Source organism: Candoia aspera, chromosome 1, assembly GCF_035149785.1.
Source record: "Candoia aspera isolate rCanAsp1 chromosome 1, rCanAsp1.hap2, whole genome shotgun sequence".
Classification (NCBI taxonomy): domain Eukaryota; kingdom Metazoa; phylum Chordata; class Lepidosauria; order Squamata; family Boidae; genus Candoia; species Candoia aspera.
This window is the reverse complement of record NC_086153.1, coordinates 243,816,549-243,843,461: the sequence shown is the minus strand read 5'-3', so window position 1 is coordinate 243,843,461 and position 26,913 is coordinate 243,816,549.

Below are 26,913 nucleotides of genomic sequence, written 5' to 3'. Positions count from 1 at the left end.
GGGCAACATTCTTGCTGTTATTCAGCCAAGTTTTGGTTACGTATGCCAGATCTGCATCTCATTCACTTGTCACAGATAATGTCAAGCCACTGACCACTGTTCACAGTCAAGAAAGCTAGATTCTCCTTCAGTTTCATTAGGCAGATGCACTGCAAGAAAATGGGTTAGGTTACAGAATGTTAGAAACTGAATATGTGCACTTTAGCCCCCATTTATTAGGGACTATATTAAAGGGGTCCTCTTTGAAGCTTTTGATCCTTTTCCTAACTGCCTCTTTGTACAGAGAAATGTTGCTAGCCCTTTGCCTGGTAAGGAAGAAGGAATGTAGATCTGTTCTAGACCTGCAGTGTTTTGAGAACAGACATTCCCATTTCCAGGCTCAGAGAATTCCATTAAATATGATCTTATTGTGGATTGACCTGGCATTCCCCAACAGCAACCTGGGGCCAAAAGACCCAACAATCTGTACTGCTGACTTAGGAAAGAGGCATTTGGACTAGAAGAGGGGGCCAGCACCAAATTTCCAGTATGGTACTCCTTCTCTTGGAATGACCAGCCCATCATCCTTCTGCCTGACATTGTGGAAATTTGGCCCCTATCCATCTCATCCCCAGTGGTATCCTTTTGTCTCCACTCTGCAGAACAAGCAGCCCCATCTAGGCCCCCTAATATGGACAGTCACTTGAGTAGATCAGTTTTCTGGTCATAAGCCACCTCTACAGGAAAATGAGGAGTCTGGAAACCAAGGCTTTTGAGGAATGGTTAAAGAAGCTGAACTTATTTAGCTTGCAAAAGAGAAGACTGAGAAGACTAGTATAGCGATCCACAAACATCTAAAGGATTGTTGTGCGCTCTGTTCACTATTAAAACAGAGACAGGGAAAGGACCAGGGGGTAAAAATTAAGAGGTTTCAGGCTGAATATTAGGAAGCATTTCCTGAAAGTAAAGCAGGCAAACTGTATGCCTAGAACCATGATAAATAATCCTTTGATGGAGGTTTCCAATACAGTCTGGATGGCCACCTATCAGACATGGCTTAATGAATTCCTGCATTGAGCAGACAGTTGGAGTAGATGACCAATCCCTTACAGCTTATATATTCAGTGATTCTGTAAGATCTGAGATTCAGTTAGACAAAAGATAATGAAGAGCATCAAACTGCCTGCAGCTGCTTCACTTTGTGGCAGAACATGGGAAAATAGGAATGGTAGACTCTTAAGAGAATATTAATGCTGACCAGTTTCAATTAGATACCTTTAAGTATTGTACTGCAACATAGTGAAATACAGGTAGTCCTCGTTTAGTGGCTGCCTCATTTAGCAACCATTCACAGTTACAACGGTGATGAAAAAGTAACTTTACAACCAATCCTCACATTTACAATCTTCACAGCTCTGTAAAGCAAAGGAAAGCTGAAGTAAGACTGTAAGCACAGTCGTGGTTTTACTTAGCAACCGCTTTGCTTAACAACTGGGTTTCTAGTGCCAATTGTGGTCGCTAAACAAGGATTACCTGTATTTACCCTACATCTCCTTTAAGGCATAGATAAAAGAGACAAGGACAGCAAAAGAGCCTAAGTTGTGCATAACCAAAGCAGAAAGTATTCTACCCCAAGCTAAAAAGAAAACACTTGAAAAAGTATAACACATGTAAGATCCTATTTGGGGGGTTGAGGTTTTTTTCAGGGAGCCCAGCTTAGTTTAATCCTGAAGAATGACCACTCACTTGCCTTTGTGAGGGGGAGTGTTTTCCTGCCTCTGATCCCTCAATTTTCTAAGGTGCAAGGAGGGTTGCCAAGGCTGGTTGGCAAGTTTGGCCCCTGGCTTCAGTGTGGTACAAGACAGGGCAGGGCTTTGGGGCAGAACATGACCTCTTTAGGGCAGCCAGGCTCAGAAGAATGATTGGTCTAGGGCCGGGGCTCCTAAACTTTTTGCCATCACACCTTACTTTAGTGTAATCTTAATGTACACATCTCCCCTAAAAATCCAAACACCAAAATGAGCACAAATAAACAATGAAAACAATACAATGAAACTTTGGGAAAGGTGGATTTATCGTAACAATGTAACTAAAAGGTTCTTCACATCTCCCCTAGATTCTGCACCTCCTCAAGGGAGGTACACCTCACAGTTTGGGAAACCCTGGTCTAAGGGGTGGGCTTTGCTCCCCCTGTGCTTAGTGGGGCCACAGGAAGATTGGCATAGTATTTTATCAAACCTGATTCCTCATGGGAGGATGCCATCATCAGTGGCAGGATTCAGCTGTGTCAGGGTAATGGCTTGCTGGCAATATTCTGTGATGGTTAATTGGCAGTGGCAGCAGAAGCTGGTTGGCACAGTGAGATACAAGGCTATAAAAAAAGGCAGGTCTTAGAGAAAAAGGCTGGCACAAAAGAGTTGGCTTTTGCAGTCTTGCTAGCCCTATTCTTAAAAACAATAAATGTTCAGACAATACATACAAGCGTGGGCCTGGCACTCATTAATTCATTGCCCAGACACTTAAACCACATGGAGAATTTAAAAGTAACGTTTGACTCAAGAGTGCATATGGATTGGTCAGTTTTGAGCCCATATTCCAGATGCTGTTTGAGGAGGGACCAGCACAGAATTGTGACAGTCAGTGAACAAAAGAGACAGCAGTGCTGAGGCAGGAACCATTACAGAAGGTAAGAGTTGAGAAAATAAACAAAGCCCCGAACAAGGTTCATCTGATACTCCAGAAGATTTCTGCAAGGCAGAGTTTAACGAAGTAATGAAATTCATTTTCATTTAAAACCGATTGTTCATGTAAGTGCAAAGAACCTATCACATCACTCAACTCCCTCAGCATTCTCTTTACATGGCAGTGAAGGTGCGACATAGTACATTGTCTGTTACAATAAACAGGCAAGTAGCAACAGAAACCCCCACCCACCCCATTGTATCTGCAAAGGGCTTCAAAAGATGACAAAGCATTTGAAGCACCCTGATCTGCTGCTTCAAAGTAGGCCCCTGCTTTGATTTATATATCTGTGTTGGTCAAAACTTTACTGAACTGAAACCTTCCTTGGAAGCTTTGTGTAGTTATGCTACAGTTATGTGTAGTTATGTATCTGTAGATATACAGTAGATACATAGATATTAGATATAGAGTGTGGGTCTAAAATTGCAATATCCTCAAGGACTGCAGTGGTTGATCCCCCTTCTAAAGCATTATTTAATTCTTAGTGTTGATTTTTATGTTTTTTACTGACTGCTCCTTAGATTATTTTCTGGCTTCAAATACTAGTAATATATTCCAACATTTTAATTTTATTCATTTGAGATTTCCTCATTTGCATGATGTTTGCCTTTTGTTCTCTCTAAATGCATAAACTTTGGAAGACAGAGCAATTTTCTCCACATCACATATTCCTCCATTGTGATGCTCCTAGAATGGAGCAGTAGATTATCATTACCAATTTTTTTTTTCATTTAAAGTTATGACTTACATTTTTGATGCTATTTATACAATGAAAAGGGGATGCTCTTCCAGTTGTTGGAAACTGCAACATTGCTGGAAAGGGGGCTCCAGTGACACCATTCCCCTTTTGTTGTCATGGTTACCATGATGTCATCAAAATGCCATGGTTACGTGAATCTTCATATATCATATCTTTCAAATATTAAAGGAAATTGAAAGGAAGCTGTTTTCAAAGTTTGGTGTTGTATTGTATTATTCTTTTTTATTATTCTATCCTTTCATATTTAATTTGTAACAAAAAAGTTAGTAAACTACTCATAACTTAGGTGCTAAATATTCTTGCCTTATGAATAGCAGGACTGAGTTTAAAATCTAGTGTTATGTAGATGTATCAGTGAAATATTATTCAGTGTAAATTGGACTATTTCCAAGTCATTATTAAAACTGCAGTTCTATACTAATTAATTCAATGGAACTTCTGAGATGACGTGTATAGGACTACATTATTGCATTAGAGTCATTTATTGAGAGGAACTAAGTGGAAACTTAAATCACTCAGAAAAGATGGTAGTATAGTATACACAGTGATCTTTTGAATAGTAAATTGCTAACGGAACAAGAGACTGACATCTTATTTCTCTGCTGAAATAGAATATACTGGTAGAATAAGGTAAAGGTAAAGGTTTCCCTTGACGTAAAGTCCAGTCGAGTCCGACTCTAGGGGGCGGTGCTCATCTCCGTTTCTAAGCCTTGGAGCCAGCGTTGTCCATAGGACACTTCTGGGTCATGTGGCCAGCATGACGACACGGAACGCCGTTACCTTCCCGCCGAAGCGGTACCTATTGATCTACTCACATTTGCATGTTTTCGAACTGCTAGGTGAGCAGGAGCTGGGATTAACAACGGGAGCTCACCCCGCCGCGCGGTTTCGAACCGCCGACCTTCCGATCGACAGCTCAGCGGTTTAACCCGCAGCGCCACCGCGTCCCACTGGTAGAATAGGATACTGCATATTAAAAGAAGTCCTTTACAAGGTTAATCAGAGATATCAGTTACATTGAACTACTGTAGTTTAAAACACCACACAGGATATACACTGTGTAAAAATAGAGAAATTCCCTGCCCCCAATTCCTTGTGTGTGTGTGGAAATTATATAAAATCACATACAGCAAGGCATGGCATAATGCAACATCTGCATCTCTTTGCTCTGAAAGTTTAAGAAAAGATACCCTGTATACATCATTCTGATAGATTCATAGGCATTAGTAGACATTGATCATCTTCTAACCCACCTATATTATGTTATAAACTGAAGAACACATATTGAGGGAGAGCATACAAGCAAAGGAGAAACAAGAATGAATTTGTCAATGTGTCAGAGCTGGATCTCACACAGAAGGTAGTTTAAGGGTTAATGGCACCATTCATCACATAAACCAACAGGAGAACATTGGGTGCATGAATGAGTATGAACACAACTTGGCTTCTGACAGACACCAATATGGTGCCATAATTTCAGGGCTTCACTGGCCATCAGTGCAACTTCATTAGGTCAAGATATCTTTTGAGTAACCATAGTCAAAAAGTGAGGCATTCCAGTATGGTGTAAAGATTAGTTCCCTGCCTGGTAAAGGTTCGGAAGACAGATACAGAAACAACCAGCAACAAGCTTTTCCATTATCAGCTAAAAGACCTGCCAAATCATAGGAAGGCTGTGAGAAAATGTCTAAGAAATTCTCTGCCCTAATGTATTAGCAGATAAATTGGTCCTGAATGGGACAGAGTCCAATTATTTTAGCCATTGGATCTAAGAAATATTCCAAGTCTGAGGCAGTTGCCAAAGATGAACTAACATAAGGTAGTCAAGACTGCAAAAGTGTCAAATTCTCAACAGAATAATGGCCAATTTAGTTGTTTCTTTTAACATGTAAACTCTCTTATTCCACAGAGGTGCACAGCTTCCATTATGGTTTAAGAGCTACATTAGCATGCGAGAAAGATCTTCAAATGTGAACAGGGGAACTTAAAAAAAAATTCTCATAATTTTTCTAAAAAACCCACATACATTCACACTCCTCTCCAATCAAGTTAAAAATAAATATGTTCAATATTTGATTTGTAATATATTTTCTGCACTGATACTTTTCATCCATAGAAAAGGAGATGTATGTGAATAGTAGTTTCATATGGGAATAACTGCAGTATTTGTGAACAAAGTAACGTGAAGAAAACTTCATGTTTTTCTTAGATCCAATGGCTAAAATAATTGGACATGTTAACACTTTCATGACTACCCAGTCTTAAATATATAATGGTTACAATCAGATCACAAGATTGATTTCATGTTGCTGATTACAATTGATGAATGAACCATTTCTGTAAATATTTCTCTATGTAGTAATACCACAGAACTGTATTTACTTTGATGCTGTGTGCACTCCAAAAGGAGGTTTGAAATAAAATTTTAGGAAACATTTAGAGTGCATTATCTTCAGCAATGTGAATAAATTAGAGTGACCAAGAAACCAGAAGTACTTGTTTAAAAGCTGATGCCTATGGCTCTTACCTTCTTCAGCTGTTTTAAACAGGATGAAATCATTAACATGTCAGTTATCAAACTTTTAGGATGGACAAGGCTGAGTGGTTTGCTTATTTGGCCCCCTGGTTCTGAGGACATTCTATGTTTAGTCTAAATGAGGTTGCACTTCCCTATGCAAGACTGGTGCACAATCTGGAGGTTCTTCTGGACTCACAGCTCCTGCTCAAAGAGCAGGTGTAACTGTGGCCAAGAGGGCTTTTGTACAGGTTCACCTGGTGCCCCAGTTGCACCTGTTTCTGGACCAGGAGGCCCTTCAGACCTTGGCTACCTTACAATTGGACTACTATAATGCAGTCTACATTGGGCAGCCCTTGAAGAGCACTCAGAAGCTACATTGGGTCCAAAATGCAGAGGTGTAGGTAGTGATGGGCATGTTGTGGTACGTGCACATGTCCCCAATGCTTTGCAGGCTGCACTGGTTGTCATTTGGCTTCCAGATGCAATTCAAGGTGCTAGTTATCATCTATAAAGCCCTTCATGACATAAGGCATGGCTGCTTGAAGGACCACCTGTCTCCATACGTATCTGCCAATCTAGTGAGGTCAGTAGAGTGGGCATGCTCCAGGTCCTGTCGATTAAACAGAGTCACCTTGCTAGACCCAAGAAGCATGCCTTCTCGGTGATAGCACCTGTCCTCTGAAATGATATCCCCTTGGAGATCCATACTGCTATTACCTGACTGATTTTCACCAATCGTTAAACTCCTGGTTGTTCTCCTAGGCCTTGGATGGTGGTCATGCCCTTTTTCTTTTTTAAAAAATTCTTTGCGACTCTCTGTGTTATGAAGTCAGTCTTCCAGCTGGTTGCATTTCTTCTTCTTTGATATATGTTGTTGCCCAGAGTTGTTGCAATGTTGGGCAGCTTTGAAATGGAAAAAATTAGATTAAATTAAATAGTTAAAAAGTATGGCACTTACTCTTTTTTTTTTTGCTCAGACTCTCTAACAGTGAATTGGATCCTAGAAATAAAGCAAGGCACACCTAGAAACATGGAACACAAACAAATAGAGAACAAGGGAAAGTCACTGTCTTGGAGAAGAAGGGAAGGGGAAAGAGAAAACATGCACAAAGAGAGCTGCATGTGATGAAGAAGCTCACAGGAGAAGAAAACTCACATTTTGATAATACTTTTAAATAATTAGCCTTTAATCCCTTAAAACAAAACTAGTTTTACTGCCCCAAACCCAACCTTTGACACAAAAAGATAACATACAGTGCACACAAGCTTATCATCTCACTGATATAGCTAAATATCCAAGTTTTCCCCCCTTCCATTCCAAATGGTTAAACATCACTTAGACAATAGGGATGAAAGTACAATGTATAAAAATTGCACTTGATTGCATTTATTACTCATTTCCTATTTCTAACTTAGGATATGTTAGTAATGCTGTTACACAAACTATTGATACCGATTTAACAATACAGCACACTTTAGTACAATGCGCTGTGGGAGTATGGAGCAATGCGGTTGTCCTGTGTGGGCTGAAAAACCACTTTAAAAATATTCTGATTGCATATAATTCAGAGAACAGTCATCTCCAGCTACAAATGTTCTAGCATCCACCTTCTTCTATTGTCTGGTTCCTATAATGGGCACTCATGACTTGCAGCTGTCAGAGAACTGGACTTCCCTAATTCCTGTTGTTATATTAATGATGATTTGCTGTCTGCTGTTTGTGCACTGGGATGGGTTTAGAAGTGATATTAGGAACTCTAGCAGTTCTGAAACTAGGAATCCACAATCTTCTGAGGGCCACAAGGAAGTGACTGCCAGTAGGAATTGCCACTCACAAAATGGCCAGAAGGTAAAAGTCTGATCTATTAAATAAAAAGGTCCTCTGACTTTCCCAGAACTTCAAGCTTGCATTGTAGTCCAGAGCCTAAAAAGAAAAGAAAAGAAAAAAATACAGATTGGGCAACTGTTAGCACCAGCAGGGTATAAAAATGTAGATCAAAGTAGGGGTCCCCTTTGTTGTTACACAGTATACTAATAAAGCCACAGTCAAGACAGAGCAAAACAACTGTGGATGCAGAATTGGCTGGCGATTTAATAATGGTTTGGGGAAATCCCCTAAGAATTCATAATGATTCATGCTTAGATCCCCATATTCTGTGCCATGGCAGTCTTCTGGATGGCAAGACTCCATACTTTACTACCCTTCTGTCTTAAAAGTTTGCATGGGTTTTAACTCTTTCCAGAACACATGAAACGGCCTTATGCCAAATAAATATGCTAGCCCATGTAATTTGGTATTGTTTAAACTTATTGGCAAGAGGTCTCCAAAATTTCACACCAAATTCTTTCTAGCACTTCCTTGAAGATGCCAGAGATTAATCCAAGGACTTTCTGCACTCTTCCACTGAGCTTTCTTAGATCTTTTTTCCGGCTGTCTGCTGGCTCCTGACCCAATGCCAGATGGAATGAATCCTCCCAAGCTTAGCCAGACTTTTCTAGGTAAATTCAATGTTTTAATTTATTTTATTTTATTTATTATTTATTTAATAAATTTATTCACCGCCCATCTCTCCCCTTGTAATTAGAATCTGGCTTGCAGAGTTTAGCTGGACATTTTGCAGGTATTATAAGATTTTTAAAGTAACCTGGTGATACTACACTTTATTTGCTTACCTTTGCTATATGTGACTTGGTTAACTCTGCCAAATACAAATGCCAGGTGGGGATGTGGAGTTGCTGTAGTAAGGGTTCTAGCTCCTTTGACTGCTTTTTAATAAGCCCTAAAAACACAACTTTTAAAAGACTTTTAGCTGTTGTTTTTAATATGTTTTTTAAAATTTTGGTTAATTATTGTAAATTGCCACAACACTTCAGTAGATGGTGGTTTCTTTTCTTTTTCATCCGTTCAATCGTGTCCGATTCTCGGAGACTGCCTGGACAAGTCCCTGCAGTTTTCTTGGCAGGTCTTTCAGAAGTGGTTTGCCATTGCCTCCTTCCTAGGGCAGAGAGAGAGTGACTGGCCCAGGGTCACCCAGCTGGCTTTGTGCCCAAGGCAGGACTAGAACTCCCGGTCTCCTGGTTTCTAGCCTGATGCCTTAACCACTACACCAAACTGGCTTTCTAGTTGGTGGTACAATATATTAAATACATAGATACTGAAGCAGGGCAAGAGTTCTATAAAATGGGAGAGGATCCCATTCTGTCTTTTTTTATATATAGTCTGAGGGAAGGCAAGATATGAATACTTACTTCTTGATCATTCCCAGTCCTAGTTTTATTATATTGCCATGTTCAGGAGAGGATCAGTTTTGGGAAACCAGGAATGCTAATAGAGTTTTAAACCCCATTTATTATCGAAATTCTAGGAGCACAGAGACATTTCAGAATGAGACCTTTTGAATACAGGAGCAATATTCAAACTATACTGGGTGTTCATACAACTGGCAGAAGGTAATATATTCAAATGTTCATTTCAAAGGAAGAACAAGAGTCCTTCTCTTTCACAAACCTCACAAATTATTAATAAGCAAACAAAATGTCCAGTAGATTTTAATGGGTATAGCACATGATTGAACAAGGTGCCATTATTTCAGTTCCGAATTATACCCTGTTTTAATTAAATGCAGAGGAAGAAATTCCATGTGAATGTTCAAAGTATTCATTGGATAAGTTTCAGTATTAATGAATCCTCAGTTCAGTATGACAATAACATTATGGAGAAAAGGCCATCATTGTGGGCCAGTTTTCAGTCTCCCTATTCAGCGATCCTGAATGTTCTAAATGGAATCAATTATCGAAACTCTGTGGGAATTCAAATTGTTGTATATCATATATATATATATACACACACACACACACACACACACATACATACACACACAGTATATATATATATATATATATATTATACTGATAAAGATAGAGTCATGTGAGATAAGGAGAGAAGGAATTTTTTCATGGGAGCTACTACACAACAAATCGAGAACAAGTCATCAGTGTGATGTTGATGATGATTAGATTTTTATCCTCACTTTTCTCTCTATATTTGGTCAATTCAAGGCAGTGAACATACCTAATACTCCTGCCTCCTATTTTCCCCATGACAATAACCCTGCGAGGTGAGTTGGGCTGAGAGAGAGTGACTGGCCCAAATTCCCCCAGCTGGCTTTCATGCCAAAGGGAGGCCTAGAACTCACAGTCTCCTGGTTTCTAGCCTGGTACCTTCACCACTAGACCAAACTGGTTTTCTCATCATGTAATCATGTGGCAAGACCACAGGTAAAAGGTCAACAGAACAGATGAGGTTGCAATACTGTAGCACAATCTCTAGTTTCAGCTTTGGAGTAGACAAAATGGAAGTCCATAGGAATCAGAGGAGCAAACAAAAGTATGTTTTACCAATTATCCAACCACTTTGTTGAGTCACAAGGGGATAAGTCTCAGTGATGGTCAGGTCCAACACAGCTCAGCAAAAATGTGTCCCAAATCCACAATCTTCTATAACTTCAAGTTTTTTCCAACCCTGAAGTAGTTCTCCCTTTGTGCCCAAATGAACAATCAAGAGCTAAAATAAGATAAATTACAAATACTAAAATGTTTATACCTGAAACAGCTATGAACAATTGCACAGTAACAATTGTTACTTTGTTATCTTGAGCACTTGGGGCCAATCCCTGTTTTTTTTTCCCATTTACAGGGAGCAGGGCTGGGGAAGAACTCTGCTGTGGTGACCTTTCAAGAGTTACTACCAGTCCAAATCAACCAAACTGGGCTTAGATCCAAGACTCTAACCCCAGTGTAAGGCAACAGCATGTGTTGACTTAAAGATTCCCTGATTTTTGTTCTATTGCTTTAAAGGAATTTAACTAGGAACCATAGGAAGCTCACATTATTACACAAATGTGAGGATAAACAAAATTATTGCCTTCATGTCAGTGAAGATACATGTGGCAACATTGCAAAATTAACCATTGCTGTTTGAGATAATATGGTGGATAAATTCACTAGTTATGTTATTGTATCGATATTACCATCTGGTGGCTAGTAGGAGAACAACCTCTTTCCAATTTCAATTTTCTTTGGAGTGCTTAGTATATAGTAGAGATTTAAAAGTCATTGTATGATTAATCAAAGGTAATGGTCTTCTTTATTCCCTTTTCCTACTTACTTCATACACAATTATCTTCCCTTTCTCTCGCCTGTCCTTACTTGGTCAAAATGCCATGCTCAACGAGAGCAGGATTTTTCTTTTTCCTTTATGCATATAATATGCCATCGGGATTGAAATGGTTCAGATGATTCAGCATGTTGATGATGGCCTTATAACTCATGTTATGCTGAATCCTCCTTGGGGTTTTGTGATTACTGATCGCCCTGGTATGTTACTGCTGAATTTTCTAATGGAAATTAAGATTGCAATCTTAATTATTGATTGTTGGAATAAATGCAATTTGCTTCTGATTGACATGCTTGGAATCCAGCAGTGGAATTTGACATCTCTTCCTGTTTGTGGGTGAGCCTGTTCTGTGAACAAAACCACTGAAACAAGCTAACGTGAAGGCGCTCAAAGAGAAATCAAAATAAACATCCCCAAGTACAAAGTTGTTTCTGTATCTCCCAGAAAAGTATTCTCAACATACCAGGCCAGAGCTGAAAAAAAACATGGCCTTCCAAATTTGCCAAACTACCTCTACCTCTACTAGCATCCCTCATCTCACACCTTGTAGTTCATCAACATCTGGAGAGTTCTTTTGGACCAGTCAATGCAATACATGAGTCCTCTTGTATTTTTACTGTTTTTTTAAAGAGAGTTACATTCTTGTAATATTGTATGGGAACTGCAGAAAGGGTTTTCACTGGCTCCTTCACATGAGCACCAAGCTAAATGAAGCTGTGTCTTGTGACACTATCTCAAGAGTCTATAGCTTACATGTCAGTACTGGATGATGTCATCTTGGTTCATGTCTGGAGACCTACGAGATCATCTCCAGATGGAATCTGCCTCTCCAGGGAAATCAGGAAGAGAAGGACCCCTTCCTGAGGGAATGCCACTTACAGGGATCCTGAATGTGAGCCTTTTCAGTGATGGTGCCTTCCTTTGGGATAGCTTACCCCCAAATATCTGGTCTTCCCCAAATTATTAGGCTTCCAAAGAGTTGTAAAGAATTGGTCCTTCAGGAAGGCTTTTGGTGATGTGAACATTCAACCTGCCCTCAGGAATAAGACTGTCACCGGAGGCTGCTCAAAGTAATGCAATGTTTGTAACTCTGTGTTTGGCATTCTGTAAGCCACTTAGAATTGCATAGAAGCCCAAGTAAATAAATACAGTACAGTAAATCTTGGCTGAAAGCGTTACAAGGACTTGTGGGAGATGGGTTCTAAAATCAATCAGATAAACACCAGCATGCAAAACATACTTGTGAACATTTTATCTTTTTTATTCATAACATTGCATAGCTTCGCTTTCTTTTTCAGCCAGGCAAGGCTATGAAACAGCCGGAGTTTTGGAGTCCATCACTGGAGGTTTTCAGCAAAGGATGGGCATCCAGTTGTCTGGGATGATCTGAGGATTTCTCCTAAGGGCAGGTAGTTGGAGTAGCAGATCTCCAAGATCCCTTTGAACCCCATGGTTCTATAATTCTAAGACTACTTCTATACAGTAAGTGGCATCCAATTGGTCTCAGTAACCTATCTGCAACATTCCTTCATCCATTGAAACCATGCATCACAAGGAAGTGGCTCCAGGTATGCATGCCTGTTCCATGCTGTGGAGGAAGCATTTTGCATATTACATACAATTTCTCTTATTAATGTTCATTATATGCAGTAATTTCTTCACCATACTTTCTTGCATCAGAGATTCATTGTGATAAACCCCTAGAAGATAACCTATTGAAGCATGGCAGGATTAATGACCTCCAGAGGGTTTACCATCTCTGCTATTTTCACCCTGTTCTGCCCCAAAATGAACCAGCATCTTGTATTTTGAATTTTTTCCCATTATATAAAAATGCTTTTAATTAGATCTCAAAACAGGACAAATCTGATTAGATGGCCTTTGATCCTAGTCTAATCACAGACTCAAATCACAGTATGCCCTTTTTGAATCTCCAATCCAAATTGAATCAGGACTGATTTGCACAGGTCTCATAGATCTGTCCTTAAGTCAACAGGTGGTGCTCTTGCTATTAGTCAGTACACTTATGTGTACTGTACTGAAAAAAAAAACCCAGTTCTGTTCTCTTGAAGTGCTGCTCAGCTCCATGCCTCTTGAAGGAAAGAGGCATGGAGCTGAGGCATGGAGCCTAGCTGGATGTGGTGAATCAGTAATGATACTGAATATAATTGCAATTCAAATAGAATATGGAAGATAAAGGGTCTACTGTATAGTTTATCCTTTTTATAAATATATATGTTTTTTTAATAAAGCAAATCATATTGCATATTACAAAAACTTTCTCCCTTAGGCAGCCACCTGCTGCTTGAAATCTGGTGGCAAGCCAAGTCCTTGGTGAGCAGAATCGCTGTACAGTATTACAAACAATGGAAAATCCAGGAGGGTGTTGCTTTTCGTTGTCTGACAGATGTAAAAGGTTCTTCCCCTTTGATATCTACCATAGCATGTGACTATTGAGTGTTGAGTTTTTGCAAGCAGGAGAACATGAACCATTATATAGTGGAGGAGAGACCAGCAAGTGCTGGCTTGCATTCATTTTTATAGGGCATTAATTTAGGTGTGATTATAAATTACCTAATCTGTGCTCTCTGCATGAGTTAGGACTACAACTGCTGGGAGTTGTGGTTTCCCATAGATCTACTGCAGAGGGCATCGTGGGGGAGAAGATATGTATAAGGAGTCCCAAACAGCTTAGCATTTTTGGTATAAGAAATGCTACAATATCTCAGTTCATCCCACATGCCCTAGCTCAGTGGTTCTCAACCAGTGTGCCATGGTACATGTGCCATGAAATTTCTGTCTTATGTTATTTTTTTCAATTTTTTTGTATTCTGTTTATTCTGTATATTCAGCACAGCGCAGATATTTAAAACAATGTATAACTTCCCCTCAAACCATGTCTTACACATTTAAAAATATGTATATACAATTAATAATTTTCTGGTGTGCCACAGGATTGCTACAGACAGTTCTTGACTTACAATGGCAATTAGGACCAGAATTTCCATCGCTAAGTGATATGGTTGTAAAGCACGATTACATCGCTTAGTGACAGCAATCCCTGCAGTCCAGGTTGCTGTTGTTAATTGAATCCTAGGGTCATTTGGTGAGGCACCTTCCTGCCTGCTTCCCACAACCAAAGACAACAGTGACACACCACAACATTTTGGGTGACACTCCAACATTCACCAACACCTGACAACAAGGGGTGTGCCTTGGTGTGACAAGGTGCTTTTGAGTGAAGGGGCTTTTGTTGGCTTTGCGCAAAGCTGGTTCTGGGAGAAGCTGCTTGCAATTTGCAAGAACCGGCTTTGCACAAGGGGGATCAAGAAGACGGCCAGATGAGGCGGGCAGCGGAGGGCAGGGCAGCAGGGGTCTCGGAGGAGCAAGGGCGACTGCTGTTGCGACTGGGCTGGGGTAGCTGCAGCTTCACAGGGCGTGGGAAGCAGCCCCACAAGGCAAGGTGCAGGGTAGCCAAAAGAGCAGAAATGTGGGGGGGGGGGGGAGAGATAGGTGGGTGGGGGGAGTTGCAGTGCCTTTTGTTCATTCAGTTTCTTTGGTAACTCAAACCACAGCACACATGACTGGATTTTTTTTTAAAATAAATGTATATGTAAAGAATTGTTTTTCTTTTCTTTGGGGGGGGGAGGGTGACATGCCAGCAGAGTCAAATTAGGCATTTTCCGAATTTTTGACATGCTAAGTCCAAAAGGTTCAACATCACCCGTATACAGATTTCAGCAGCTGTTCCTAAAAGCTACCATTGTACCTTCTTGTAATGGTTGCCTTAATCCGAATAAAACGCTCAGACTCAAAATCACGGTTTAGGTTCTGGGTTTATTTAGAATAGAGTGCAAACAAGTAAAAAGCTGAGAATGAGAAAAGCACGCCTAAACTCAAACTAAATAGCGTCGTTTCAAACATCAGCACCCCCCCCTCGCATCCAGTACAACTCCACATTCCCAGGTGCTCCTAATGAGCTCTGCTGATCAACGGGTAAAAAGACCTTGACATTTAAGAGATAGCCCAAACGCATTCCTCCCTGGCACAGTCCGGCACGTCTCCCGTACAAGGGTTATCAGCAGCACCCTCCCAGCCAGGAACACGTATCAACACTTTGGCAAGCGAACCGTTACGATGCACAAACATCGCAACAGTGAACATGACATACCGCCCCCCCCCAAAAAAACCTTTAAGCAGAGGGCTTTGAAGGATAAGCAATATGGAAAGCATGGATCAAATCAGGGGCAAAACCATCACGTGCAGCAACCCACTCAGGATGGGGAAAATGCTTCCAGCGGACGAGGTACTGAAGAGAGCCCCGAAGCCTGAGAGAGTTGAGCACCTCCTTGACCTCGAAGTGTTGCTGCCCATCAATCATGACCAGTGGAGGGGGAGGCAGGCGTGGGTGCCAGTGAGATGACTCTTGAGCAAGCTTGAGCAAACTGCAGTGAAAAACAGGATGCAAGCGCTTCAAATTATGAGGCAAATCCAAATGAACAGTGACAGGATTGAGCACCGCAGTAACAGGGAAGGGTCCAATAAACTTAGGAGCCAGCTTCTTAGAGGGCTGAGTCAACTTTATATACCTCGGAGAAAGATAGACCAAATCCCCCACCCGAAAAATGGGCTGCTGGCAGCGGTGCTTATCAGCGTGCAGTTTATAGGAAGCCTGAGCCTCTTGTAAAGTGGTCTGAATAATGGGCCAGGAATCAGCCAGCTTAGAGACCCAATCACAGGCTGCAACAGCCGGGGTAGGAGGTTGGGGAAATTCCGGGATGGGGACAAAATCCCGACCAGAAACAATGCGAAAAGGGGTTTGCCCAGTGCTTTGGTGAACTGCATTATTGTAAGCAACCTCAGCGAAAGGGAGCAAGTCAACCCAATCATCCTGAAGGTAGTTTACGTAAGACCGAAGAAATTGCTCTAGTGTGGCATTAAGGACCTCAGTAGATCCATCTGTCTGGGGATGCCAAGAGGTCGATAACGCCTGCTCAGTGCCAATCAGTTTCAAAAAAGCCCGCCAAAACCTTGAGGTAAATTGTGTGCCCCTATTGGTCACCAAACTAGAGGGGCAGCCGTGCGGCTGGTACACGTGTACCAAGAAAAGCTTAGCCAGCTGCTGCGCCGAGAGAATGGAGGCGCAGGGAATAAAATGAGCTTGCTTAGAAAAATAGTCCTTGACCACCCAAATGACAGTCTTCTTTTGACTAGGGGGTAAGTCAACAATAAAATCCATGGAGATCACATCTCAAGGGTGAGAAGGGTCAGCCACAGGCTGTAAGAGTCCCTGCGGTTTACCAGTGGAACGCTTGGACATAGCGCACACAGGGCAGGAGGCAACATAAGCCTTGACATCTTTTCGCAAAGTGGGCCACCAAAATTGTCTTCGGACCAAATGGAGGGACTTGAGAAAACCAAAGTGACCAGCCTGCTTACTGTCATGAGAACAGGCCAGTATGGTGGAACGTTGAGAGTCAGGTACATACAAACGCCCCCCCACCCAGGCGAGGTCATACTCAAGGGACACCTTGTCAGGGTTAGCAAGAAGCCAGGGGTCAGACTTCAGCGCAGAAACAAAATTGGAGCGCAATCCACCCGACAACAGAGGTGGCTTGCGGACCAGAGGGCGGTGCGCTGGAACCATAGACAAAGGAGACGAAGGCTGCCCCCGAGTGCTGCTGCACGTGACAGCGACCAGACCCAATTGCGGTCCCGACATGACAGTGCCAATGACATCGGAGACCGGGCCCACGTCTTGCGGCAATCTGGAAAGGGCATCAGCCAAAAAATTCTTTTTCCCTGGGATAAATTTAAGTTGGAAATTAAAATGGCTGAAAAACTGACCCCAGCGAATTTGCTTTGGGCTGAGGCGTCTGGGTGTATGGAGCGCTTCAAGGTTGCGGTGATCCATCCAAACCTCAAAAGGGCAAGTAGCCCCTTCCAAAAGGTGCCTCCAAGCCTCTAAGGCAGCCTTAACAGCAAAAGCCTCCTTCTCCCAAACATGCCAGCACCTCTCCATTTCAGAAAACTTTCGTGAGAGATAGGCACAAGGCTTCAAAAGCCCGGCAGAATCTTTTTGCAACAAAATAGCTCCAATAGAAAAATCAGAGGCATCAACCTGAACCACGAACGGAAGGTCAGGGTCAGGGTGGGAGAGGATGGGCTCTTCAGTGAAAAGAGCCTTCAGCCGATCAAAAGCAGCCTGACATGCAGGAGTCCAATTGAGCACGGCCCCCAGGTTCTTAACCTTGCGGGTTTCCCCCACCCCTTTAGTGCGCAACAAATCAGTTAGGGGTAGGGCAATCTCAGCGAACCCCCGGACAAAGGACCTGTAAAAATTGGCAAACCCCAGGAAACTTTGAAGTTGGCGCCGGGTGTGGGGCCGCTCCCAACTAAGCACTGCCTGAACCTTGACAGGATCCATTTCATCGCCCTTATCCAAAATCCTGTAACCAAGGTAATCCAAGCGAGACTTATGTGTCATGAGTAAGGATGGCGAGCAGGGGGCTCCCACCCAGACTGTCAAGCGCATGCGTAGCACTGAGGAACTGTTCAGCCATTCAAAGAGACACAGATCGGGACCACCTTAACCTTTGGGGTTTATATGGCTGGGTTTTCCCACACTTCCTCAGTTTGTTAGGATTCTTGTTAAGTACTACTAATAAATATTAGAGACCAAGTCATTGTCTCAGTGTGTTTCCTGGTAATCAGGACATTATGGAACTCACATTTAGAAAGCTTAGCATAAAGCTTGGCATTTCTGAGCTTGGTGAGAACCTGTTTAAGAAGCCGCTCGTGCTCCTCCAAGGACTTAGTATAAATGAGGACATCATCCAAATACACCAAAACCCCTTTAAATAAGTGGTCATGTAACACCTCATTGATTAGTTGCATGAAAACTCCTGGAGCCCCCGCCAGTCCAAAAGGGAGAACCTTATACTGGAAAGAACCCAATGGGCAATTAAAAGCTGTTTTCCATTCATCCCCCTCCCGAATGCGAATCCGGTAGTAGGCTTCGCGGAGGTCCAACTTTGAGAAAACTCTGCCAGTGGACAGATGTGCGAGCATGTCCTTGACGAGAGGCAAAGGGTACTTGTTGTAGAGTGAGGCGGAATTTAACCCACAATAGTCTGTGCAAAGTCTGAGGCTGCCATCCTTCTTTTCACGGAACAAGACAGGAGCCCCAACCGGCGAGTTTGCTGGTTCACTGAACCCGTGAGCCAGGTTTTTATCAATGAACTCCCGCAATGCGGTGAGCTCTTTTTTAGTCATGGGGTAAATCTTTGGCTTTGGCAAGGGGATGTCAGGAAGTTAAATGGAGCAGTCCGTCTTGCGGTGGGGGGGCAATTGGTCGGCTTCTTCCTCTCCAAAAACGTCAGCAAAGTCCGAGTACGTAGCTGGCAGACCCTCTAAGGGGGAAGGGGGAGCTATAGGATGTACAAGCTCTGCTCTCCCCACCGTCAAAGCCAGGGAATGTCCCAGAAGAGGAGCTTTATAGAAGCCGTCCTCAAAGGTAATAGAGCGGGACTTCCAATTGGTGTAGGGATTATGAGAGGTGAACCAGGGAATCTCTAACACAACTAAAGAATTGCCCACCGGGGTAACGATGAATTGAATGAGTTCCATGTGCGACCCCATACGTAAAGAAACTTCCCCAGTAAACTGGGTAGCCGCCCCCCCGCCCCCGCTGTGAAGCCATCAAGTTGCTGAAAAATCAGCGGCTTTGGAAGAGGGAAGCAGGGCAAATCCAATGCCTTGACTAAGTCAGGATGGATTAAACATCTGGAACAGCCCGAGTCTAGCAAAGCCCAGACCTCAATGGTCTTGGATTGATATCCTAATTCAATTTTGACAGCGAGGATAGGGCAATCAGCACTCAGCATGTTGGAATTGCGCCCGGTTTCCACCACCTGCCCCGCGGCGCCGTTTAAGGCAGGTGGAAAGCGTTTTCCGCTGGCTGTTCCAGAGCAGTCAAAGCATCTCCCGGTGTGTAGACATCATCCTCGTCCGCAGTCGCCAGTGCCCCCGCCAGCCGGCGAGGAGGATTGATTGGTTTCTTTGTTGTCTTCTGTGGCAATTTAGATGGACGATCCGTCGCCTTAGCTTTGGGGCAGTCTGCTGCGCAGTGACCTGGCTTCCCACAGGTGATGCACTGTCCACGGGCAAAGCGGCGTTGCCTCTCGGCATCCCATCTAGAGCTTGATTGCAGCAAAGGTCCCTTTGTAGGGGTGGCAGGCTTATCTTCCTTGGTGGCCATCATAAAGGTGCGCTGGGCATGTTCAGCTTTTCCAGCAAGGCAAATCCAATCATGTAATGAGTTCGGATCATCTCGCCCAAGCGCCCAGTGCAAGACCTCGCAATTGAGGCCATCCTTAAATCTATCAATCAAGGTGGCCTCAGACCATTCAGGAACGTTGCCCGCCAAAACCTTGAATTCCAGAGCATAATCAGCAACAGCCTTCTGCCCTTGCACCAGCTCCTTAAGAGTGTCCTTAGCCCTTTCTTTAGCCAAGGGATCCTCAAAATAGCGCTTCAGCACAGCCAAGAAGGTATCGAAAGTGCCCAGGGCTGGTGCTCCAATCTCTGACAACTCGACATACCAGTCAGCAGCCCTGCCCTTCAACCTCGTGGCCACCGCCGAGATCTTCTCTTCCTCTGAAGAAAAGAGGTGGCCATGTTGTTGCATATAACTGGCGGCGTTGGTGAGAAAGAAAGACAAGTTAGCGGGGTCTCCATCAAACTTCACCGGGAAGTCCCGGGGAGTTCCTCCAACATGTGGGACTCCCCCCGATGGTCGAACTGGGGCCCCCACTACCGGAGTGGAGCCCCGCGGACCTGGTGGAAAGTCCCGTGGTTGGCTTCGTCTTTCTGCAGCCTGTGAGGGGGAAGTCGGGAGGCTGGGCGGCCCTGTTGCTCTGGGACCTCGGACGATTTTCATGAGGTCCCCAAATGCAGCCGACATAGAGCGCAGCACGTGTTCCATGGACTCGATCTTGGATTCCAGGACCCTGATTCTGTCAGGTGTGACAGAGTCCTCTAGCCCTGGTCCCTCAGGTTGCGGGCTTCCTGACACGTCTGGGCGCACCCCCCTCAGAGTGTCAGGCCATCGCAGCTTCCACATGGAGCGGGACGTCCCCGGCCAGGGGTCTATCAGGGCATCCCATAAAAATTGTTCCTGCCCCGTTATGTCCTCCGCCGCTGGTTTCTTTGATCCCGGGCTAGAGCTGGAGTCCCCCGACTGGGGCGTGGGGTGGGTTGGGACAGGGCTCGGGTCCCTGCTCAGGAACGTCGACTCTGGAAGTTGACCTGTCTCCTCCTCGAACTCCGTAGGATCCTTCCCCCCTTCTGCCATCGCTAGTTCCCCTTTTGCAAGAAAATTTCTCGGTAAAGAGTAGCGAGGTTGGTTTGAACAAAGATTCTCAGCTTTATGTAATGGTTGCCTTAATCCGAATAAAATGCTCAGACTCAAAATCACGGTTTAGGTTCTGGGTTTATTTAGAATAGAGTGCAAACAAGTAAAAAGCTGAGAATGAGAAAAGCGCGCCTAAACTCAAACTAAATAGCGTCGTTTCAAACATCAGCACACACACCCCTCGCATCCAGTACAATCCCACATTCCCAGGTGCTCCTAACAAGCTCTGCTGATCAACGGGTAAAAAGACCTTGACATTTAAGAGATAGCCCAAACACATTCCTCCCTGGCACAGTCCGGCACATCTCCCGTACAAGGGTTATCAGCAGCACCCTCCCAGCCAGGAACACACATCAACACTTTGGCAAGTGAACCGTTACGATGCAGAAACATCGCAACGGTGAACATGACACTTCTCAAGATGTACCAACCATTATGAAGTACTCTGAATAAAATTATAGTTCCCTGGGAAGAGGAGCTGCCATTTTCCCCTCAACTGACACTGTTACCCTAGGATTCTGCAAAAATCGAGGGGTAGCTATTGTGATGGAATGCCCAGCAAAGAAATAACAACCCTTTTGTGTCACCACAGAATGGGGCGAAACAGACACGCAAGGAACAACAACCATTATGAATATGCACTCCTAATAATGAACAGACCTTCTCTTGTCTCTTAAAACAGAGCAGAATGGTACAAATGAATCTAGAACTGTGTCTATGGATGTAGACAGTGATTCTTGATATTAAAATGGGAAACTATTTTCTGATCCCTACTTTCATCTGTCTGAAACAAAATCATTGGCCAGTGGCCATCCCTATGGAAACCAAACTTACTTGTGGCCTATATGGTCTGTTTAGACCTTTCAGCTAGCAAAATATTAACATCCCAAAACATCCTTAACCAGGCAACATTAGAAAGGCATTTATGGGGATTCCAGGAAACATGTTAAACGCACACTGCATTTTACAGTCTGATCAACAGCATTTTATCATATTATTCCTCATCTGTTGCAGTTCCTCTGCTTCCTGATGTGAGTCAGGGAAACTATAGCTGTAAAGGACGGGGTGGGAAGTACTTAGCATTTTTGGTCAGAGGTTAAATGGATCAAAGGGGCATTATAAGGGTTGCTATCCTGTTATTGTCACATTAACCACCACATATGAGTGTTTGATTTATAAACCTATAAAGTATTATTATGCACTTCTCCTATTTTCTTTCTCATACCTCAGAATTGCAGAACTTTGGCCACCATGACAGCTGCACTGAGTTTCACACGGCATGCCAGGTCCACGCTGAGTGGGGCATGAGCTTTCTCAGAGGTCTTAGGGGATGAAATTATGTCTATGAGTCTTACGGTACTTCAAAACACCCTCTAGTTCCCTAAAAGATTGGAAGCCTTCCAAAATAAAACGGGTTAAAGTTTTGGCCCATCCATTCTGGTGGTTGTAGAAGGATTGCTAGCAGACTGCATGGGTCTCATAAGCCACACTTTTTGTACCCCATCATAAGTAATTGAAAGGGTCTGATTTCAGGGACAGGGAACTTTTTGGCTTCTAGATGTTTGTTTGCTAGTTATTTCTCTGTTAGATTTATACCCCATTTTTCCTTCAGGAACTCAAGGTGCCATTCACAGTGGGCCTTCTCCCAATTTTCCTCACATCACCCCTATGAGGCAGCTGGGTCTGAGAAAGAGTAGTGGGCCAGAATGACTCAGGGAGCTTTCCTGGCTGCAGGTAAACTTGAAATGGATCTCCCTGGGGATCCAGGGAGATCCAGTTCAAGTTTAACCACAATGGTTTCCAAACTATGGAAGCACAATGGTTCCCAAACTATAACTCAGTGTTTCTTGATATTGCTCATGGTGGCAAAAGTTCTGGGTCATTAACATCAGGAAGGACAGAGGTCCCCTGTGTTATGCTTCAGTTGTTTAACCTGGGTTATATTTTATAGTTTTTTAATGAACCACTGTATGTTTTATATTGGTTTAGAAATTTAATTTTTTGATCAAGATACTGTGCTCCAAGTCTGGATTCCCAAGTGGGTGATTGGGCTGCCTACAGAGAAAAAGGGGAACAGACCCTGCAGTTAGTTGGCAGTTCAAGGACATGCCTAACTCCCTGCCCTTTCCGTTATCCACCCAATCTATCCAAGTACCAAAGGCAAGGCTGAGCTTTGATAGGCTGAATGTTTAGACCAGTGTTTCTCAACCTCGGCAACTTTAAGATGTGTGGACTTCAACTCCCAGAATTCCCCAGCCAGCCTTGAGAAACACTGGTGTAGGCAAAGGAGCATATGGGGCATTTTGAGAAGTTGCAGAGAGTATAGTCTCAGCTGAGAAAATCACAGAACCGGGTTCCTTCACTGACTGGAATGGGTGGGCCATGGCAAACCAAACAGGATGCAGATTATATTTGATAACTTTTAAACTCTTTTTGTCAGATTATTTATGGCTGGTTAACTGTGAACTTTGAACACTTTTTATACAATACTAACTAGAGAGCAAATGTATGTACATACGGTGCTTATATATGGTGCTTTCATATGTTCTCTAGTTACTTTTCATGGTTAAAGAATGGATTTTCCCTCCCTGGATCAATGCCATCAAGGAAGCAATGTTTTTAATCTGCACTAATGCTTGTCACTAGGGAACCAAGAAAAGAGAATTACGTTGAGTTATTTCACATGCAAAGTGAAGAAGACAGCTTGCATATGTAGTGTGATTTTTTTTCATTATTATCTCAATGATGATCATTTTTCTCTTCCCAACTTTCTGTTAGCACCCTTACAGGGATAATGTAATGTAACACATCTGGAGGGCATCATTTCAGAGAAGAATATTGAAGGCCACAGTTGAAATTCACTCTTCATTGGGATTTGACCTTGCACCAGTTCCATATTCTGTGACTACTAGCTATTTTTGATGGATGGCTCAATCAAATAGTAAGCAGAAATGTTTAGCTTTCTAATAAATCTATGCTCTTTTTTAATATATAATATCCAAAGTTGATGGAAGCATAGACAAACAAGATTCCATCAGTCAATAAATACTTAATATCTGGACTCAATGTTTTTTTAAAGTAAAAAGAGGAAGAACATTCTATGTCTAGATCTAAAAGATTAGCATTAGCAATGGAATGTTTTGATTAACGTATGTTTAATAATTTTCACTTTTTATCAAGACATTTTAAACTTACACACCATGATTCTCCCATGTCAGCTCTTAAAAGTCCTGAAGCCTCTCAAATTAAGCCCTGGCTCCCATCCACTTTGGGAGTTTGTATAGTATTGCTTTTTAAAAAATAATTAAATATTTTAGGTCTCTCTCTCTCTGTGTTTATGTGTAATATATGGGTGGGCAACATCTTGGAAATAACTGAAAAGCTAATTCAGTGTGGATGGGAGCACAAGCATGGCACCTGTCCTGCAACTCTTTAAAGCAGCTGTATCTTTTCCCAGGAAGATTCAGCTGCCTTCTGCACAGAGAAGGGGAAAGTGGGAGAATATACACATCTATACATGCCTACGCCAAGACAGGCTGATGCGAAGGAAATATGTCTGAGGTATTCAAGGAGAGCAGCAACCTTGGAAAAGGAAGGTCATGCAACAAAAATAGAACAAAATGTCTAAGATAATATGTCCTGGACAACCCCACCCCCACCATCACTTGCACGTTCTCAGCTTTATCCAAAAAGCCAGTCACAAAGTCTAAGTGGAACAAGCCAAATCTCCACTGATGAATTGAAGGAAATTTGTACTGAAGAAAATTCATTGCTTGCAGGGAAAACCTGCAATATTCAGCCAGCCAAAAACAACAGTGGGGAACAGGAATTCCTTTAATTTTAACAATACTACAATCTAGAGTTCATTGCAGGCCAAACACTAACGTTATCAGTGGCGGTGTATTACTACCTAATTTAATAGCTGGAATTCAGGTACTCCATAAACAAGGCAATAATGTTTCCATTTTTGAAAGGCTTTTGTAAACCAAAGCACTTCCCAGCATAGTGCTAAATATTTCCCTTCTCCATAGGCTAAGAACATAAATGCATAAAAACGAAATCCACAGGCAGGACATGGCTGCATTACCATCCTCCTGCTCAGTTTTTTCAGCAACAGGTATTGCTGCTGTCTCTTCTTTGTGTACCTTTCTCCCAAACATACAGATTTTTACAGCAGTGATCCCTAGTATAATGTGACTTTCCATAGTGTATACACTTTGCATATAACACACTGTTAATCAAATTTTATGGCAAAATCAAGTATAGATGGCATCACATACTTGTATTCCGGGTTGCATGTAGTTTGGAAAGTGAACGAAACAACTTGCTCTCCTTTTTGTAATTCCTATCCAGCAAGACCAAGCAGGGCACCACGTTCTTTCTGCAGGACTGTGACTTCCTCTGTCCTGTTGCAAATACATTATATTACAACTCCCAAATAGCCAGGCAGCTTGGGGCAGTGACGAGAGATGAAGCTGAACTTATTTGAAAAGAACCCAACTTGGACCTTCTGCAAAGTGCTGACTGAAGCTGTCAGTAAGAAGCACCCAAGACAGGTAGAATTTCCCGCAGGCAGCAAAGTCTTGAAAAACAAGAATTATCTTTCCACAGCCTTCTTTTGCTAGAAGAACTGGAGCTCCTTCTCGTGTTATATTGCATTATGTGTAAATCGGGCATCCCTACAGCCATCATCTTACCAATATTTATCTGACATTTTCCTACTTAAGTCCCACATAAAGGGACTTAATTCTGAGAAAGCTTCCACGTGAGTGCCATGCTTATCTTAACACTTGGAGTCTGGGCATGAACAATCCCTTTTCTCTCCAGTATACAGCTCTCAGAACAGAACACCGGAAGAGAGGCTTCAAGAGGTTTTGAAGTATTGTGTGAAATAGTTAATGCCAAGATGCATAAAAAGAGGAAGTGCTTATACTTCCTTTTGCAGAATCTCTGGTAACATGAAGTCATTTTGCATATTCAGGCACAAGGCACACTTGTTTATAAACATTTTAATTTCATTTAATTTGAACATAAGGGACGCTCATTCCACTGCTCAGCAAAAGGTTGCTGTCAGCCGTTTTCACTCTTCAAATTTGTTTCCCCGTCAGCAGGAGCTTGCCCCCTCAGAAATCTCCCCTGCATTATCACCAAATGATGTAATATTCACTCTTGCTTACACGCACCACTCAGTAAAAATAAAGTTTAAAAATAGGGGAAATTCCTATCTGAAGAAGATATGTTTCAGAAGAGAAAAACCTCTGACAGACTTGAGTTGATTAACCTAACTCCGGAAGCAGATGTATCCTCTCATTCCTAACATAAATTACTGGCTTTCCTCGCCCCACCCCAGCCCCACGCTCCTAAACTATGCTAGTAGCCCAGAGGAAAATAATAATTAGTGTAGTATTAGTGTTATTGTTTCCTGACATTAACTGCCTGCTACTTCTTCATCCTCCCTCTTAGCCCTAGATTAGCATCTCAGTACAACTTGCTGACAAAGCCCTTTTTCCCCATCCTCATGTGCCTTGCAAAATATCTGGACAGAATGTAATCTGTAGATGTTTTACACTTCATCTCAGTAAGCATGCAGCAGCTGCAGAGATGGCTGCACTTCTCAGCACTTGATGGTAGCAAGCCAGACACGTAATTCCGTTGTTTTTAGCTTTTGCCTTACCGTGGAAATACTCCAAAGATATGGCTGGGTTAACATGAAACTTAAAGCTGAAATATCATTTGATTGTTAAGGCTTTGGGTATCACATAAGCCCACCTACTGAGGTGTGTAAGCCATAATGTTGTTTCTGCATGCTGTGTGAACCTAGCCAGCTATAAATGTATAGGCATGTACTACAGATGCAGTGGTGGAAGAGTAGGAAGAATTCTGTGGCAAATTGCAGGAGGTGCTAAAGGCAGCATCAAGAAAGACAGTGTTGCTGATAATTGGCTGGTGTGGGAGAGTTATATTGGGAGCTAGAATTTCTCCAGGCGGAAATGTTGGTTATGCTAACCATCAAGAGTTGTCTAGCCTCGGGGCTGAAAAGCAAAAGTCTGAATATCTGTTAATCTGCAAAAAAGGCTGGAAAAAGCAGTACTGTAATTGACTGCTGTGGGTATATTAATGTTACGCTGATCAACTTTACGCTGATGGGGCAAATCAATTGGTTAAAGTCATTTCAACCTACTAAGCAATAATGACATGATGTGTCATTATTTATCATTTATTTATTTATCAGCATTTACTGTGCTTTCATGCAAATCTAGGCAGCTTCTAATGAAAATTAAATTGTCAATTAAAATATATCAATAAATAAGATTAAGATATAG